The following is an 18686-nucleotide window of genomic DNA, read 5'->3' as shown; positions in this document are numbered from 1 at the left end:
TGGAAAATAACTGTCATTTCTATATTTCGGTATTTCTTATGGTAATTTAAGTTGATAGATACTTTGATCGTGTTATCGAGGGGAAGGCTGGGAAAAACAGGACCGATAAGGAAATAATGGGTTTTGCGCATTTTAACAGGAAATCTTTTTATTTTTATGTATATCCCTAATGACGATTAAGACGAATTAGAAAAAAAATACTTTTTAAAAAATTTTCGGGATGGTCGGGTTTGCCTGCCCTTATATTTTTTAAGCACTGAACTACTCGCGCTGCTGCTCAGCACCATAACTTTTTAAATCAATAATCATTAGGTTTAAATATATATTTATTAACCTAGAACATATATATATATATATATATATATATATATATATATATATATATATATATATATATATATATATATATATATGTAATTATTCTAAATGAATAAATTTTTTTTTTTAATTAATGAGGTTCTGTTATCTTTTTAATTTGTACTTGTACACGAATAGAGTTTTTTTTGTTACATTAAACTTATGACATGCAGAGAGATGAGAAAACGGCTTCAGTTTATACAAGTAAATAAAAACTTCGAAATTTTAATTACAGTTATATATATAATAATTTAAGCAGTTTCAAGTACTGTTACATATATTTATATAGATATATATTTAACTACAAAATTTAACATCAACGAAATTTTAATTACAGAGTTAAATGTCATGATTTAAGTATAGCCAAGTAAAGCACCAGTAAGTATATAATGTATACAAAATATATAACTATATATTTACATATTTATGATAAAATAATTTAAGGTTTCTAACACGTTGTTACTAGTCTCGAAAAGTTAAAAAGTGAAAATTCACTTTTACAAGTTACACGGAAGGTTAAATCTTTTAATGAAACTACCAAACTTTATTCCTCAAACTAAACTTTCCGAGGTTGAGATAAAATAATTTTATTTCTCTCGAGAAATAAAATTAACCAACAAATATAATTTAACGACTTTCTGTGCTCTGTAATCTTTCCGCAGATCGTTAATCAGAATAATAGGAGTTTTCCTATTTAGCATTAATCTTCGATCAGATAAATTTAAAATTTCCCTTCGCTTGTATTAATAGAGCTGTCTTCGGAGGACGTGTGCTTTTTTCAGAGTTAAATGAAACCTTTTATCGAGAATCGATGATAGGTAAGAAGCCAGTCTATGATGTGAGTGCACTAGTGCAAAGACATGACGAAAACCAAGAGACGTATGAAGCCCCAGATAAGAGCTTTCATTAATTCCTTATACGCTCCAAGTAACCGAAATAAGCAATACTGCAGCATACACCTTTACTTTTCGCATCAAGTACGCCGTGTAATGTGAACTGTTGAATACCCAAGTGTATGAGTTTTCAAAATATACTTTTTAATAGAGATACCAGCGTAATATCTGAATGGCTATTTATGTTTACTGGAATACTCCATTAAAACTTGTGATAAAACTCAACGCCATATCTGATGCTAACCCCAATATTCAGTATTATCATATATTTTTGGTCATATATAACAGAATAGATTGTACAGGAAATGTAATAATGCTGTTTCGGCCGGAAACATTAACGAAATTTACAGAAGTACGGTGTGCCAATAATACAACTTGGGCGTTTATGGGAAAATAACTTCATCTGATATTATTTTATTATATTATATTATATTATATTAATTTTCAGAGTTTGTTGTACATGAGAGAATTTTACCGACGAATTATAGAGACATGTTTACACAAGCTGTTAATTAAAATAACAGGATTCAAAGTTTTTGGAAATAAAAATTTCGGTATGTCTGGGGTTGGAAAAGTGTTTACATACTTTTTGTTTAATTGTTTCAAGGAAATATGTTTGTGTAAAAATTTTTCAATTTATGAATTTCTCAAGCGAGCCGAAAATTTGCCATATCAATAAAAAAAAATTGTGCGAAGAATTTATTATAATTAAATTTAGTTTATGATATTTTGGGGTATCATATTATGGAGATTGAACATGTAACCCGGTTTGATGAATATTCATAAATTAGTAATGGAATTTAATTAAATAATTTAAATCAATACTCTTTATTATCAATAGAAATTTAAATTATATGCATTCAATCATTAATTGAATTTCATTTTTGACTACTAATATTTTCGTTTTAAATTCAATTTTAATTTAATAATTTAATTATAATTATTCACTTAATATTTCATATGTATACAGGGAAAAGTCGGAGAAAATGAGACCGGGGCAAAACGGGGCACCCCAAAAATTTGGCATAAATTTATTTATCCGATCTTAGTCATTTACGAATCTTATCATTATTTTTATATAATTTTGAGTGTCCCGAAAATTTTTTTCATGAATTTTTCAGTAAACTCAGTAAATATTTTTCTAAGTATAGAAAATGTATAATAAGAGTGTTGTATATTGACGCTTTGTATTAATAAAATATATGAAACCAAAAAGTGTATCTAAAATATGTATGTAAAAAAGTAGTGATATATATATATATATATGTGACATTTTGGATTCTATTTGTAAAGTTTTTTTGATAATATTTACAGAAGCGTGGCAGTAAAACGTGTGCTCGTGTCGGGGCCAACAAGATTGCATAACTTTTCAAATAAGTCCAGATCTTCTTATAAATCCAGCCGGATAATGCCGACTGAGAAGTTTTTCAAGTACTAGACTTCTGTACTCTGTATACTTTATACTGTAGTATGTACCAGCATGTTTGGGTTATTAATTTACAAGTCGAATACTGAAAAACTATATCAGCTTTTAAAATTACAACCCCTTTACTTTTATAATATATCCGACAAGAGCAGACTTAATCTGCAAAAACAGCCGAGTAAGTCTCTCATAATTTGCTTCAACAATTTCAATTTTTTTACAAAAATATTTTACTCTGATAAAAATTACCAAGTGTTAAAATATTTACTTTTTTTTTTTTTGACTTCACCCTTTATCTGCAATTACTGTCACTGCTGACAGTTAAGACATTCCTCAGCATCCAGAATGTGATGAATTTAAACAGATAAATAATTAACAATTTCTGCAACTTTGGATAAGAAAATTCGCAGATAGTCTAGTATTTATTTCAATCTACACCAGTTTAGTAAAAAAAAATTAAATCTTTTCTCGGATCGCACTATCGTCTAAAAGTCTTACTATTCTATGCTGCTGGTACTTCAAAGCTTTTTAAGTCACATGTGACTCATGAATAATTTACATCAGCTAAAGTAAAACCTACTGATCGGTACACTGACTTTAAGTATATTAAAAACTATTTTATAATTTATATAAATAAAATTATTTATAAGAAGAAAAAATAAAATTCGTTAAAAATTTACTGAAGCTTCTCCAGGCTTACCTGCGTCTTTTACTTGGATCAGTCGTCAAAAATCTGAAACAAGAATAAAAATAAAAATAAATACTACTACTTCATATATATTTATATATTTTATAATTTATTGTTAATTTAAATTCAAACAATCGAGTATTTTATACATAAAACACAGCGACATCGGTAAGTCATATAGATCTTGTGCACGAAAATGATTGCGTGACTTATACTTAGTTGGTCTTTCTTTCGTTGCATGTACGTTACGCGTTACCTTCCGGACTTCAACTACTTTGTTTAATTGTTTCCTTCCATTCGTCTGGTATTGATTTCATACAAATAAACTAACAATCATTTTTATAAACGTTCTTTTATCGTTGACAAAAAATACCTCACCAGAAATTCACATAAAAAATTAATTATTTAATATAAAAAAAAAAAAAAAAAAAAAAAAAAAATTGACAAATATTTAAATAACAAGTTGAGGTAAAAAACTATTAAAAATTATTTAGATTAATTGGAAATATCAATTATTGTAGGAAAATATGTTTTTTTTAGTCTAGTGCCGACCCTGGGATTCGAACCCTAGACCTTTCGCTTGAAACTTTTCAATGCCGCGCCTACGGCTCCGCGGGTGATTTTAAAAATTTTTATACTATGCTATACAATTTAAAAATTAACAATAGTAAATAAAATAATTATCAATTAATTTCATAAACCTCCAATTATTTTTTTTATGCAGCTAAATATATTTATATAAATTTATTTACCGGCGCTATCAATAAGAAACTTATTGAAAAATAAAAAAGCTAATGATATTTATGTAAAATTTTCATTGTTTAGTTTGTTACGTATTTTATGTATGTATAATGTGAATTAAATTCTGTAGGAAAGGAACGCGGGGATTTTATGAAAAATTACGGGATAAAATTCATGTGGGAAAATAAATTTACCGTTGGAATGCCGTGACACGAAAAAAAATAAATAAATAAAATAGTATTGTAGTAAAACGGTAAAGAATTGGATTCCTATACATAAGAGATGATAAAATAAGGTTTATAAATTTAAAATAACTTTGCATTGTATAATCATTAAGATTATTGTGCGATAAATTCTTTTTTCATTATTTTCCTTGCTGACATAAATTTTAATACGTCTTGCCAACATGACGCATTATATATATACATATATACATATATATATATATATGAATATGCTACCTCGAGTCTTACATGTCTTCCTACATTTGGGAAATTTCATAGGGTCGCGTACAATTACTTTTTTGATTTAGAAACTTTCAAATGGAATCACCTCCGACTTTTTTTTACTGTCAGATTATTATTACTTTTATTATATAGTTTATATTATAAATTTAATGTAATAATTTCTTTGGACCACCATAAAAGATTTTCATCTCATGGTCGAATAAAATTTACCATATATATATACATATATTCTTATCCTCAAAAGATGCTAGTAATATTTAAGTCTTTGAAGTTTAAGTTTAAATTCATTTTTTAATATAAATAAACAAAAAAATATACATAAGTATATATATGTATATATATATTATGAAATGTAGATATATTTGAACGGTAGACAGAGCGGAAGTTTTCGACGACATGATATCATGAGTAATATATATATATATGACTGGGAATATCAAGATGCGTCACCAATCCCACAAATGCGTGTGTATCCAAGTCTATATTGTCGAAATTGCTTTACCTATATATATATATATATATATATATATATATATATATATATATATATATATGGAAAATGTAACCATTACCATTATGATTTATTGCTAATGTTCCGTACGATAAGGGAAAGGGAGATAAGTTAAACATTAATGTTTTCCATCAAGTTTCTTCTCAGTTTGATGATGACACATCTTCTGATCTCATATTTATCGATTTAGCTATAAAGTATGGTGAGTTTGCTCAAGTATTTATGAAAGCGAATATTCTAAAAGTGGTCTTAAAAAAAATGAGTGATTGTGATAATGATTTACGTGTAAAAAAGGACCGCGAGGGGCTTAACTCAAGTTCATTTAATCTTTGTAATTTAAAGTGAAGAAGAATGGTCTTAACACCTCACTAGTCCCGAAGAGAATTGATTCGCCGGAGTACCAGAGTGCGCATCGCATCGACTATCGGAAGCGAGGAAGCCAGTGTTTATTCACCTAGACTGCTGGAGCACGCGAGATGAACGAGAGATTGAAACCGAGCTGTTTTCAATCAAAGTCCCTCTTTATTCTTTTGTAAACCGAATTCGATTTGATTGCCGCTGTACCAACCGACGAGTATTTGCGGTCTCTGTAATCTCTGCTCTTACCTACTCAAACTTACATTCAACTCGCAGACTGTTTTCTTATTTTATATCAATTGTTGGCTTAAAAATTATTACTCCCGCCATTATTTAAATTTATACAAAAATTACAATAAAATTTTTTTTTAAAAATCCCGCCTTTTTAGGGTCTCTGGGGTTAAACTAAAAAATTAACCTTCAACATCTCAAATTCTTCATGCCTTAGGGTTAAAAAAAATTTTTGATCCGAATGCCTAATCTACATTTTTAATTAACAAATTCTAAAGACTAATAATAATAATAATAATAATAATGTAACATTCAGATATTAAAATTAGTACAATTTCTCTGGAGAATCGCGTAACTCATATATGGTTTAATTTATACAAGGTACATGTGACACTGGCGGTCATTTATCGTGCAACCGGTGGCCTAATTAACACTAGAGACCGCAACCCCTTGCAAGCAGTAGTTCTAAGTCCCTCTCTCTCTCTCTCTCTTTCTCTCTTTGCCTCTATCTCTTCTATCTGTGAGACTGTAAAATATATATCATATGAACCTCGTCGTCGTTAATATGGAATTTACCTTTATAGAGAGAATATCGTTCTCACATATTATAATATAAATAATTAAACCCAACGAGGTCATATTAATTACATGTTATATTACATGTTACATAAATGAAAAATAAAATTTTTTAATTTAAAAACGATATTAATAATAAAATTTAATAAAAAATTCATTCATTAAATTAATTAAATTCAATTAATTCGTGAATTTGAAAGCCGGTAAATAAATAAATCGATAGAGTAAAATCTATAATATCAAAAATTATTTAATCACTAATGATTGGTGATTAAACAAAATATTAGAATTTATGTATAAATATATATATTTATTAGTGAATTTACATATGCATTAACTTTTGAAATAAACTAGGATGTTGTTAATACATTGAATGAAAGGTTCAACTCACCGCTAATTAATTTACCGCACGAGTTTACGCATCGAGTTTGTTAATTGTGAATAATCAAAGTGAATGGCATGCGATATATGTATATATGTACATATATAGTAGCCGGTGTACAACTCAGAGAGCCTCGGTACAGTTGGTTTCATTCAAAACCATGCCAAGTGAATTACACATTTGTCAGACATACATATATATATATATATATATATATATATATATATATATATATATATATATATGTGCGCTAAACATGACAACATTGTCAAATAACAGGTTATATTTAGTTGAGAACTTAAATGTATGCTATTTTCATACAGACGTGAAAGTGTATTTCCGTAGTTTTGAGAAGTCGTTATGAGTTTGTCAGCAGAGTTAAATGTGGGTACGGTTCTAGAGTTTTCAAGAACTTCAGTTCAATAGAATATAAATAGAAAAATATTACTTTATATACTGGGGGTGGTATAAAGTGCAAGAAGTAAAAGATTTCGAAGTTTTTGATTGAGGCCGATCTTCAACCCCCGATTAGATATTGGATTGAGGATAAAAATATGGGTGGAGAAAAGTGGGACAAGTTTTTGTAACACAATTTTTTTTAGCCAAAAATTTCGTGTCACCAAGAGTGACCAACTCACCCCATTTTCTCTAGAAACTGCAGGTAATTTAAAAAAAAAGACGTGTCAGGAGATCGGAGAAAATGCGTAAAAATGGTTAATATTGTGTAGTTATTTGTAAAAGGGGTAAAGGTATGAACTACTGAGGGTGAAAATGAGTCGAAAAGTGGGGTAATTTTGGTCCATTGGTCCCTAGTTAATGATTCTGACGAAAACATAGTAATTGAAGATGGTGTAATTAGAGAGCATTAGAAATCAAGCTAACTGTGTGTCAAACGTAAACGTTAAACAGACAATAGAATGATAACAACCAACAGAGTATCGTATCGTGGTCACTGGGCACTGAGATACAGACACATCAGTGCTGATAAGGGGATGGGGAGAGGCCGAGGGTGAAATGGAGTTTAGTTTGTACTGAGGAATGCGACGGAAGGTAATCGTGTTCCTATGATACCAGTGAGAGGACGTGAGGTGAACCGATTTGGCTCTTCATGTGCGAGTCATCCACAGCTGTCTGTCCCGCATGTACATGTATACGCGCCATTAATCATATCGAGATCGGCCGTACTGTTCTCCATAGACTTATCCATACATATATATAAATGGATCCATATAATGCACACATATGAATATACATATATGTAAGCGCGAAATCCTATAGGCATTCGTGTGCATCGTTATACCAATCGTCTGCATTTATGCATGCTTCATCGTCACACGTGCTATGCTGATGAGATTAATGACTACATCTATCACTTTAAATCAGCTTTATTTGTTGTTTTTAATTTTATTTATTTGTTTATTAAATTTATTACTAATTAAGAGCGAGCGGGATTTGAAAAATTTTTCATCTTCTCCTGGAAATGGATTTTTTTATTTCAAATTTTTAAAACTCATCATAAATGTCAAACATAAGAAATGAAACAAAGGTATCATAGTAATTTTTGTAATTTTTAAATAAAAGTTAATGGGACAGATTTGGTGAAAAATCGTATGAATTAATTATTCGCGTGATAAAAATAATGAATAAATATTTTTATGTAATTAACAAAAAAAATGTCAAGGATCATAAAAAAGTGACTGGAGGCATCAAAGCGTAATAAGTTTCGAGAAGCTTGTAAAGCTTTAATGACCAGTTCACACGTCGCTGTCTACTCGGGTCTCTTGACTACACGTGTACTCGAATGATACACGTTTGAAGTCTTTTATGCGAAAGCAACACTTGAACAAACTCAACTAATTTCCTGGAGGCAAAGTCTACAAGTATCGTGATCTCATCGTCTAGACCAGTCTAGATCCAGTTCTGGCTCAGCACGTGAATAAAAATAGTTAAAAAAATTGATAGGTATTTTTGTGCAAGGGACTATTGGCACGTGAATTGGTCGTAACGTATGCTCACGTGTGTTTAATATGGACGTTGCAGTTTAGGTAATACTAACGGAAATAAATGCATGTACGTGGCGTGTGGAGGACATGGGAAATAAGGTGAATAAGGATATAAATGTGGAGGTGGTACAAGTTTAAGCGCCGGTGGAAGCGAGTAAGGATAGTTGTGCCACGCAATCGCAAGCATAGACGACGATATGCTGGCGTTCTCGACGCGCAACGAGTGCCGAGAGTACACGAGCGAGTGACCTGGATCAGCCTATAGGTCGTTGATCTCCTGAGTTTAGTCTGCCGACAAGCCCTGGTTCACCAGCCGCGTCCTCATCGTGCTTATATTTAATTCCTTACGTATCACTGGTATCCAACATGCAGAAGCTGAAACTGAAGCTGAAGCCAGTATCAGCCAGTAAGTGACCAGTCAGAATTTGACCAAGTAATGGAGAATTCATGCTTCCTCGATGACAGCACCACATACTCCAATACTTGTCATTTTCTGCGGTATGTTCTTGTCCTACACTCAACTGTACTACTGTACTACATCCTGTATCCCTCTGTCAAAAAATAAATTCTAGTTTAGTCCTCAAAAGCCTCAATGAGAACTATGAGGTCTAAATGTGAATCATCGATTTTAATTTATAACTAAGATCTCAAAATCCTCAACCAATGAAAAGTTATACTTCGGAACTTGAAAAATTTTCGATAGAAAAAGGAGGGGAGAGAATTCGTCGAATGAGATTTTTGAGGTTCAAATGCGAATTTGTTTTTTGACTCGGGACTAGTTATCTATCTATCTGTGGTTAAGTGTTGGTATAACTATATAAACGATTCCTGATACTTTATCACAGTGGTAGAGTTTGCGCCCCATCAGCAACCGAACTCACACCAGGTGAAAATGAGCGCCCGTTTCCTGATGGTCGATTGATTGCCGAGCATTCAAGAGTAAACTGGCGGTCAAAAGAAAACACCTTCGGGACACAGACAATCATAACAATCATTATTCTAGAATACTAAATGTGGCGGTTTTGTTTGATCAATTGTCAAAGTAAACATTTTATTTTAAAACGTATGGTAATTATTTGAAAACTTTTTCCTTTCTTATGAATATAATGTGACATTTTTTTATTGCAAGTCATTAGACTGTATTCATGCAAGTGTTTTAAATTTATATCATTTTTTATGAAGGTCATAGTGATTAGAGCGCCGTTGTTCACATTGCGTGACTTAAATATACCTTTTACGTATTTATATATGTATACATGTATATACATGTTTATATGCAGAGGTATAAGAACATGTATGACGTTATTTTTTTAAATTTTTTTATAATGCATGAATAATATCGTCTTGCAGTATTTCAAGACGGCTGATGTTGTTTTTTTTTTTTTTAGTTTTGTGTTATTTTTTATGCCTGTTCGTTTTTTTTTCGCGCTCTACTACTCCCAACACTCAACACAAGTGATTCGTTATACATAAAACAACTCGATTCGATCCATGAAAAGACCGGATTTTTTAATGCCATGTTGTATGATGCTAATGATTGGTATACAGCGATAGGTGTTACAACTTTTAAATTAAAAAAGAAAAAATTTTTTTTTTAGTTTGAATAAGAAAGTGGGCAATTGTTAGTTACACGGAAAAAATTAATAACTACTAGCTCGAAAGTTGATTGACTTCTTTTTTAATCTATAGATAAAAATATATATAAAATTGTGAATAACATAAATAAAACTCTTCGGCGAAATTCATTTTACTGAGGAGATTAAATAAATAAAAAAATTGCCTGATCTGCATTTACTCCGCATCGAATCCACACATACTTAACGTCATTTTTAAGGTACTAGAAGGTTTTCGCTGACGCGCGCCCATTAGTTTTTATCTCTTGTAATATTTCGATAACTTTCCACGCTCTCCTTATGAAAATTGTTATTAAAAATATTTATCATGGATGCCCATTGTCCCTATTAGCTGCTAACATGACCAAATAACCCCATAGCAACCGTTGCCATGACAAAAGACTCCATAGCAACCGTTGCTATGGCAACAGTTTCCGTAGCAACCGTTGCTATGGCAACATTCTTCCATAGCAACCGTTGCCATGACGACTATAATCGGTGATATAACACCAACTTTTTTATTTTAAGGTATTTTAATAAATAGTATGAATTTAAGATCAAAAAACATAAAAATATAGACAATTTAAAAAAAAATGGAGTGAATGCACGAGACTGCAGGATCAAATCTCAGCCATGGCACAATTTTTTTTTTTTTTTTTTTTTTTTTTTTTTTTTCAAACAAAAATAAACTGTAAGATTACAATAACAAAGAGAATAGTTATATTTGTCATACATCGTGATTTCGTTTTAATAGGAAGTATGGATTTAAAAAACATATGAATAAGTCTGAATGGTACGGCGATTTACGCACGTTACACGTGTTAAAAATGTGTAACGAGTCATATTGTATTTAGTACGTGACCGAGAGGAATAAATTACGCGATATTGATCAGATCGTATTATATGTAAACTATTGGTGTGTTTTTCACTACATACGCACCTGGAATAATACATATTTATATTCTGAATGAATATAAGCTGTATATAAATATGTCTGTAGCTTTTATTATTTACGCTACTTTATCACTGAATCAACTCTAGTTAAAAAAAAATCTTTCATCTCGAAATCGCGTATGTCAACAATTAATATTTATGCATCGATAATTAAAAAAAAAGTTTAATTATTGTAGCGCAGATTTATCAAGCTAATTGTATATAGTTTAAAATACTGTTTTTATGGCTTTTTCTCATTATGCAAAGTAGGTCGTCATGACATACACAACTTTTATTCGGTGTGTTAACAAAAAAATAAAATATTAAAAGGAAAAGAAAACGAAATGTGTGATGATAACATGAATTCTGGCTAATGGAGACACAATTTGTATGTGACATTTTCACTTAAACTCATTGAGAGAAATAATAAAAACGTGGGAATGGGAGTTATGGAAAATTGAAATTAGTGTAAAGGAAAAAAAGTGGGTTAAGTGGATGTCGCGCCAAGGAATGAATTGAACGGGCCAACAAAACTATGAAAAGTTAAATAAAAAATATCTCATAATAGTCGTAGCTGAGTATTAAAAATAAAAAATTTTATAAAACTTTAAATTAACAAAAAAAAGAAATAAGAACGCGAGTATAGATGTCTATAGATTTGTGCGAATAGCGTGGAAATCCTAGTAAAATGTATTATATAGCGGATGAAGAGAATTCGTGAGGAGGTGGTGGGTAGGGGAGGCAGAGGAGGAGGCTGAGTCGTCGTGGAGCAGATTCCCGTGCTCGATTTCAAAAGCTTAACGAGCCATTCACGAGGACTTACGGGCGTGGATAATTCCTATGGCTCGTTTTCGTGTGTATAAAGACCGGCACTCGTGCGAGAGAAGCCAGTTTGATTAGGGTCTAGGATGAGTGTGCGTTGAAGCGCATTGAGCGTGTTTCAATTTTGTTGTACTTGGTACTTTTTTTTTTTTCCTCATCCAGAATCAAGACTTGTATATCTATACTCTGCACACATATCTGTCTATATATGTATTAAAAGAAAGGTCTATATGTGGATAGAAGTGACGATAGTGAGTACAATCCGTGTGTAAAGCTCGATAAGCCTGCGAAATAGAAGAGATTTCAAGAGGGTTCAAAATCCTTATAACAAAAAGTCCAACAAAAAAATAAATATAATTTCAAAAAGTTGTTTGTTCCGAATTTCAAACGATGCTGGATTTCAAAAAATATCTTCGAGTAGAGTTGTCACACTTTTGTTGTTTTATTGTGGATTAAAAAAATTTATTTATTTATTTATTTATTTTATTATGATCTGCGATAAGAAAGTCTGATAATTGAAAAAACTGTAAAATTTTTAAAAAATGAATATTACATAAATTTTAATTGAATATATATTTTTTCGTATAACTGGGTCATTGATTTTTTTGACCTGTGATATGATAAGGAGTGGCTTTGTGTTGACATAAAAGCTGGAACGAGTTGAGCGCTGGGCCAACGAGATCAGTCAGAGGTCAGAGGTCAATGCTGTCCATAAAATATATTTATATATATATATATATATATATATATATATATATATATATATATATATATACAGATGGAAATTTATATGGGTGTGCAAATTTGTGGCAGAGGTGGGTTTTCTTGTGAAGCTTCGGTTTTGCATTCGAGGCATATAACGACGCGTCTAGTCGAGATGCTTGATATCAAGCGAACCAAGAGAATGAAAGACGTTTGCCTTTTGCGGACGTACCAGGATATCCTGTTCCCTTTGGCATTTATGCCTTTATAACTTTCATATGTATCAAATATTTGTTGTGTGTAAAAAAAATTATTCTATGAAAAGTTCAATGTCAAATTTTAGTTAACTTTTTTTTTCTTTATAACGGAGATTACCGATAGTTTAAAATAAAAATGCAGTGCACAGTGGATTTTTAACTTGACTGGATTATAGTGACTTAAAGTCAATATTTCAAAGTATACGAAGGATTTTGTGAGTTTATGGGATATATTGAAAGCTCAAAAGTAATGTTCAAATAGTTTTGCGACTGTCACTTTTATTTTTTCACTATTTATCGATCGCGCGAGATTTTTTAAAATAAAAATAAAAAAATTTCTATTGGTCATATTAATTTTATTTACTCTGCTTGAAAAATATTTTCTGCGTGGAGAAATAATTTTTTCAACAAATAGCGAGCCAGATAATTTTAATTCAAAAACTTTATTATTTATATACAAAACAAAAAAAAAAAAAAAATTGTTAGAAGCTACGAGATAGTGTATTTGCTAAAATACCCGATGTACTTTATCCAAGTGCACTGAGGTATACTTTGATTGTGGATCCGGAAGTTCATTCAAGACGAGTACTTGTAATATTGCGGTTTTAAACTAAAAAAAAAAAAAAAAACTTATCTGCCTAATATTTTTTTTTTGGTTAAAAATATATACTCGGAAATTAATCATTCATGGGTATAAAAATAAAAAAATAAAAAAAGATCTGTTATTTATTATCAGGCTCGGCAGTACTCGCGCACTCAAAGTTAAAAAAAAAATAAAAATGATATATATGTATATATAGATATTTTTGATGTTTATAATAATCAATGGCTCTTTAGCTAGGCGTGTGTTTATGACGTAGACGTTAGTAATTATATCTGAAATACATGAGGTGGTGGTGGTGTCGGTGGTTGTCTGTATCTGCACATGCATGCCAGATCTCGTCGGTCATTTATGGCGTGTGCACAGTGCCAATGATTTACCGCGTGTGCTCGGCATCCGACAATACATTTTATAACGCAACAACGCACGTTTAATAACGCTACAATTGCGTTAGGCCAGGGACCAGGGACAGGGACTAGACATGAGGGACTATATAGGTCTAGTCAAGTCTGCAGTCATCTACACACACATACGCACCCACACAAACATGGATATCAATGTGTGTAATGTATGTACGCATGTACACGCGATGATACAAGCGCTTGTCTGGATGATGTGTTGCAACAGTACATGGGCTTGGCGTGATTAATTGACGTGACGTCGTAATCCCGTCCAAATATCCGTTGGCTAACATCTTTTGTTGTTATCCTCAGAATCTTCGATAGTGTTAACAAGATTTCAAGTTAATAAATTTACTTAATCAACACAATCTAATTTTTTTTTTTTTTTTTTTTTTTTTTTTCATTGAAATTTTAATTAAAGACAGTTTCAGTCAAAATTCAAATTGATCTCTGGGTAAATTAGTGAATTAATAAACAGACGGAATTTTACTGCCCGAAGGCTGTTTTATTTTCGATATAAAATTTTTCACTGATTTTTTCGCGGAGAATTGACTCTATGATGGATAAAATATATCAGAATGATATGATAAGTGGACTATTGCAGAGAAATTAACGCAACTGATGAACCTGATGCCAGCTAAAGTCAATGGGCTTTGAAATTAACGTCGAAAACTTTGATTAATTATATATTTTCATGACCTCCGCTGGGCATGCTGCTGCAAATTTTTGAAAACGCCATGGAATAAAGTCTAAACTTTGCAAAAATTTTTAATGGAAATGTTAATTACTAATTAAGCTGTTGTAGGCATTTGAATTGGCGAGCATTAGAAAATTTGTTAATTATCTGCACAAGAGTAAATTTAAAGGGTTGAATGGGCAATGTCCCGAGGATCAGAGTAACACTCGATTTTCGGCGGAGCCATTAATCATCTCAACATGAAGGCTTTTCATGTCACGTCGATTAAACATCTCTGATGTCGCTGGTCCAAATAAGCGATGAGCCAAAGTGATCGTTTACCGTAGGGGATTCGGGGGCTAAATTCACTGGTGATCTCAGTCTTCGATCTTTAACGGATATTCAACCCAGTCCCCATGGAAACTAACTTAGCACGCTCGGAATTAGATGAAATTTCTACCGCAGTTGGCTTTACTTCACGTGCCAGAAGACTTTAGACTTAGACAAGACGGGAGATGTGAGAGAATAGCTGCTACTAGTTGTTTCAGTAGGTTATCTGTATGCTCGCAGCCAGCAGTGCAGAGACCATGAACGGTTTATATTGTTCAATCTCGGGTTTAAGACTCAAATAATAGAACCTAATTGTGATTAATTTCTTGCTCCGTCTACTCTGCTCTTTCAAAATTTTGTTATTGTTATTTTATTGCTACTCTAGTAATTTCTATTGCTATTTATTATTTATCCGTCAGCAAATCCATTAATATCCATATAAAAATACATCAACTGTTGAAAATAGAAATGATAAATTTTCATCATTCGTTGTCATAAAAATAACTTAATTGATATTAATTTATTATTTTATCAGTTTCAAAACATTTTTGTTGCTAAAAAAAGTCTTCACTAATTTTTTCTTTTTTTTTAAGTAATTTATAGAACATGACATTTAAATTTATGAATATTTAAAGCTTGACAGGTTGAATTATTTACATCACATGTATTATTAACTTGAACCTTATGATTAATGAAAAAAAAAAAAAAAACAAAATATCGAGAATAGTAATTCAGTGAAATTTTTTTTCAATGGCAAGAATTTTTTGCAAGTTCTCGATCGTGAATGAAATAATAATGTACTGTGTGGTAAATTGAGTGTAGGAGACAGGAGAATGTTGAAAAAAATATTATGGTGAGCACGTGAGTTACAACAAAACCGGTAAGTTTAAGTCTTGCGGCCAGGATGCATCAGGTTGAAACCCTCAAGAGCCCTTTTAGTTCCCCTGAGGATTAAGTGATGTCTGTGTCTCTCCCAGTAGCATATCAGCTGGATATATATATAAGTATACCGCACACATATATCTATACATATGTGTAGTGGGTCTCTCATAATCAAGGTAATGGCAAAACAAAGCGTGCAACTGTACGTGCCTTGTGACATCGCCCGTGAGGCGTAGTACGATGTGACAGGCATACATTATCGGTCATGTTTACCATTGTCCATTTACCAAAATCGTACATACGTGGTACTCTAATACTTGGATGGGTGAATTCAAATAATTATCTGTTAATTGCTGCGACAAGAGTGCTAAATTAAATGTACAGTCGCTCGGGTCAAATTTAAATATTATCATTTAATTTATTATTAATTAAGTACCCTTTACAATAATCCATCAATATAATCACCTACTTTTTTAATATAAAACAGTATATTCAATAATTTTATCAAAAATATCAATCGTGGGGGATTTTACTGGGTGCTGAATGTTAATTGAAAGACTTTCCTTAGGATCTGAATACCGATTGTACCAACTGGGATTTTTTTATTTTAATTTTTCTAGTCGAATTCCATTCACTCCAAACTTTCCCTCACTCCCGATGCTGTGCATTTGTGTCTGTGTACATTTATATATGCATCATACATGTGATCTAAAAGCACATGCGTGTAGTTTACTCTTTAAAGGAAAAGTGGCATTCGATAAGTTGGAATTCCCAGGAAATTTCCGTTTCCCCATAGACTAACTGTCCGAGTTAATGGAATTCGACTGTACTAGTCTTCGTATCGACAATCGTGATACAGAATAAGGAAAAAAAAATTGATGTTTCGTAGCTGTAAATATATGACGTATACCCGATTAGGAAAATAGAAAATTTTACTGCAGCCTCAGAATTAAATATTAATTTTTTAAACTGTGTAAATAAATTAATTTTAATGGAAATAATGAAAATAAAAAAAAAAAAAAAAAAAAAAAAACAGATTTAACATAACCGGTGGTATAAATTTAATTGTAAAAGTGATATTAAATAATTTTGTTATATTTTGTTGGAGGTAAAAGACGAGACCGAGTTGGCATGTCTTTATTGTGTTATTCCTACTGGGGTAAGTATTTTAAACCGTCGAGGCGTATACAACACGTTGCTACAGCATTTGTTAGCCAAGACAAAACAATAGTGACACAAAAAAATATAAATAAAAATATTAAAATAAAATAATAATAATAATAAAGAGATAAAATAAATAGGAAGAATAAGAATAAGAGAGTGAGCGGAACAAAAGTGTCTTGTTTTTTCTCGGGGTTTCACCTCTGGCAACGATGCGACTTGATATAACAGCTCGAGATGAATTTCAAATTGGATTCGTACTCTGTATATCTCCGCAGGCATTCTAAATTTTATGGATTCACGGATTGCTAGTGAGCCTGGCATAGTGCTTCAACTATTTTTCACGCTATACTACTGACACTGCCTTACTGCCTTACTCCCTTACTCCCTGCTGCTGTTGCAGCAACTACTTTTACTGCTCCCTATTCAATATTTACCAGTATTTTCATCTCCGGGATCGATAGAGACTAAGTCAAGCTTGCGCGGGGTTAATGAAGCTGATAAAAATCTCACCTGCTGCTACTGCTTTGAACTATAGCTGCTGGATTTTGATTGTGATCATGGAAAATAAAATGAGGAGGACGAAAGAATAAAGATGACGCTTTGCACAATCAACCAGTGAATATAATGCCGTAAACTTTTTTTTTTTAATTATTTATGTTTATATAGATCATTAGCAAAACCCTCGACTGTTTCTAGATGGCAATTAAAAATTTTCAAATAGTTTTAACTTCCCGCTATGAAAATTTACGATTTTCGAAAAATGACATTGCGAAAAATTGGAAGTGAATTCGGATTATATTTAAATGCTCCGTATTTAATTCAAACTTTTTACACTACAGTTAGAAAAACAATGAGACTTAATATAATAAATTTATAAAATATAATTTAATTAACATATATGTAATTGCAGATCTACTTATTTTTTAATGGCGAAATTAATAAAATGAATATTTCAAAGTGTCAGAAAACAGTAAATGGCTGAATTACATTGTCGTAATTTCGAGAAATGACACTTTTAATTTTAAATATGTCAGTAATTAACGTCACTGCAATAAAGACATGTTCAATATATATATTTTTATAAAAAAAAAAAATAATACGATTTACTCAAATAGCGCTCAAGTGAAATATGACTATCATTCACTTTGCAAATTATAAAACACCCTTTAAAAATATATACTAGTCTCTGCCTACCGAATGTCATGAATTTTTGAATTAAAATTAATTATATATATTTTTACTTACATTTAACTCAACAAGAACTCTGTCGTGAAAATAAATCAATTTCTCGTCTAATCGATACATTAATCCATGGTTCTATCATTTAAAAATCTGCAACACAAATTTTAAAAAAAATGTCATTTAAATAAATAAATAATTTTTAGTGGTACAAAAATAATATTTTGAATTTATTACAATAGAAGTTAATTATTTTCTCGGTATGACATTTAGTGACATCCATAGTCAATGAGAAATGGCGAATGTAAATATGTGAGATTTGACAAATCTGTCGGGAAAAAATCGACGGTATGATTGAATAGCAAACAAAGAGATGAGCGTCGAATAACTTTGATGATGAAAGAACACAAAAAATATGATAATAAAAAATAAAAAAAATAATACAGAACCCGGAAGCTCGTGAATGGAAAATGAACAGAGAGAATATGTATAATAAA

The 18686-nt window shown here is 31.2% G+C and overlaps 1 protein-coding gene across 1 annotated transcript in view; it reads right to left on the bottom strand.

Annotated features, from left to right (window-relative positions):
• Positions 1 to 18686, bottom strand: part of LOC103571726 (uncharacterized) — a 113045-nt gene that overhangs the window by 5141 nt on the left and 89218 nt on the right. Inside the window, exons 4-5 of the mRNA XM_014444812.2 lie at positions 18256 to 18342; positions 3374 to 3406 (exon numbers count right to left, since the gene is read on the bottom strand). The gene's annotated coding sequence lies outside the window, so the exon portion shown is untranslated. The remainder of the gene's footprint in view (positions 1 to 3373; positions 3407 to 18255; positions 18343 to 18686) is intronic.

The sequence above is a fragment of the Microplitis demolitor genome, chromosome 10 (assembly GCF_026212275.2).
Source record: "Microplitis demolitor isolate Queensland-Clemson2020A chromosome 10, iyMicDemo2.1a, whole genome shotgun sequence".
In the NCBI taxonomy this organism is placed as follows: domain Eukaryota; kingdom Metazoa; phylum Arthropoda; class Insecta; order Hymenoptera; family Braconidae; genus Microplitis; species Microplitis demolitor.
This window is presented reverse-complemented; position numbering and strand designations above follow the sequence as displayed.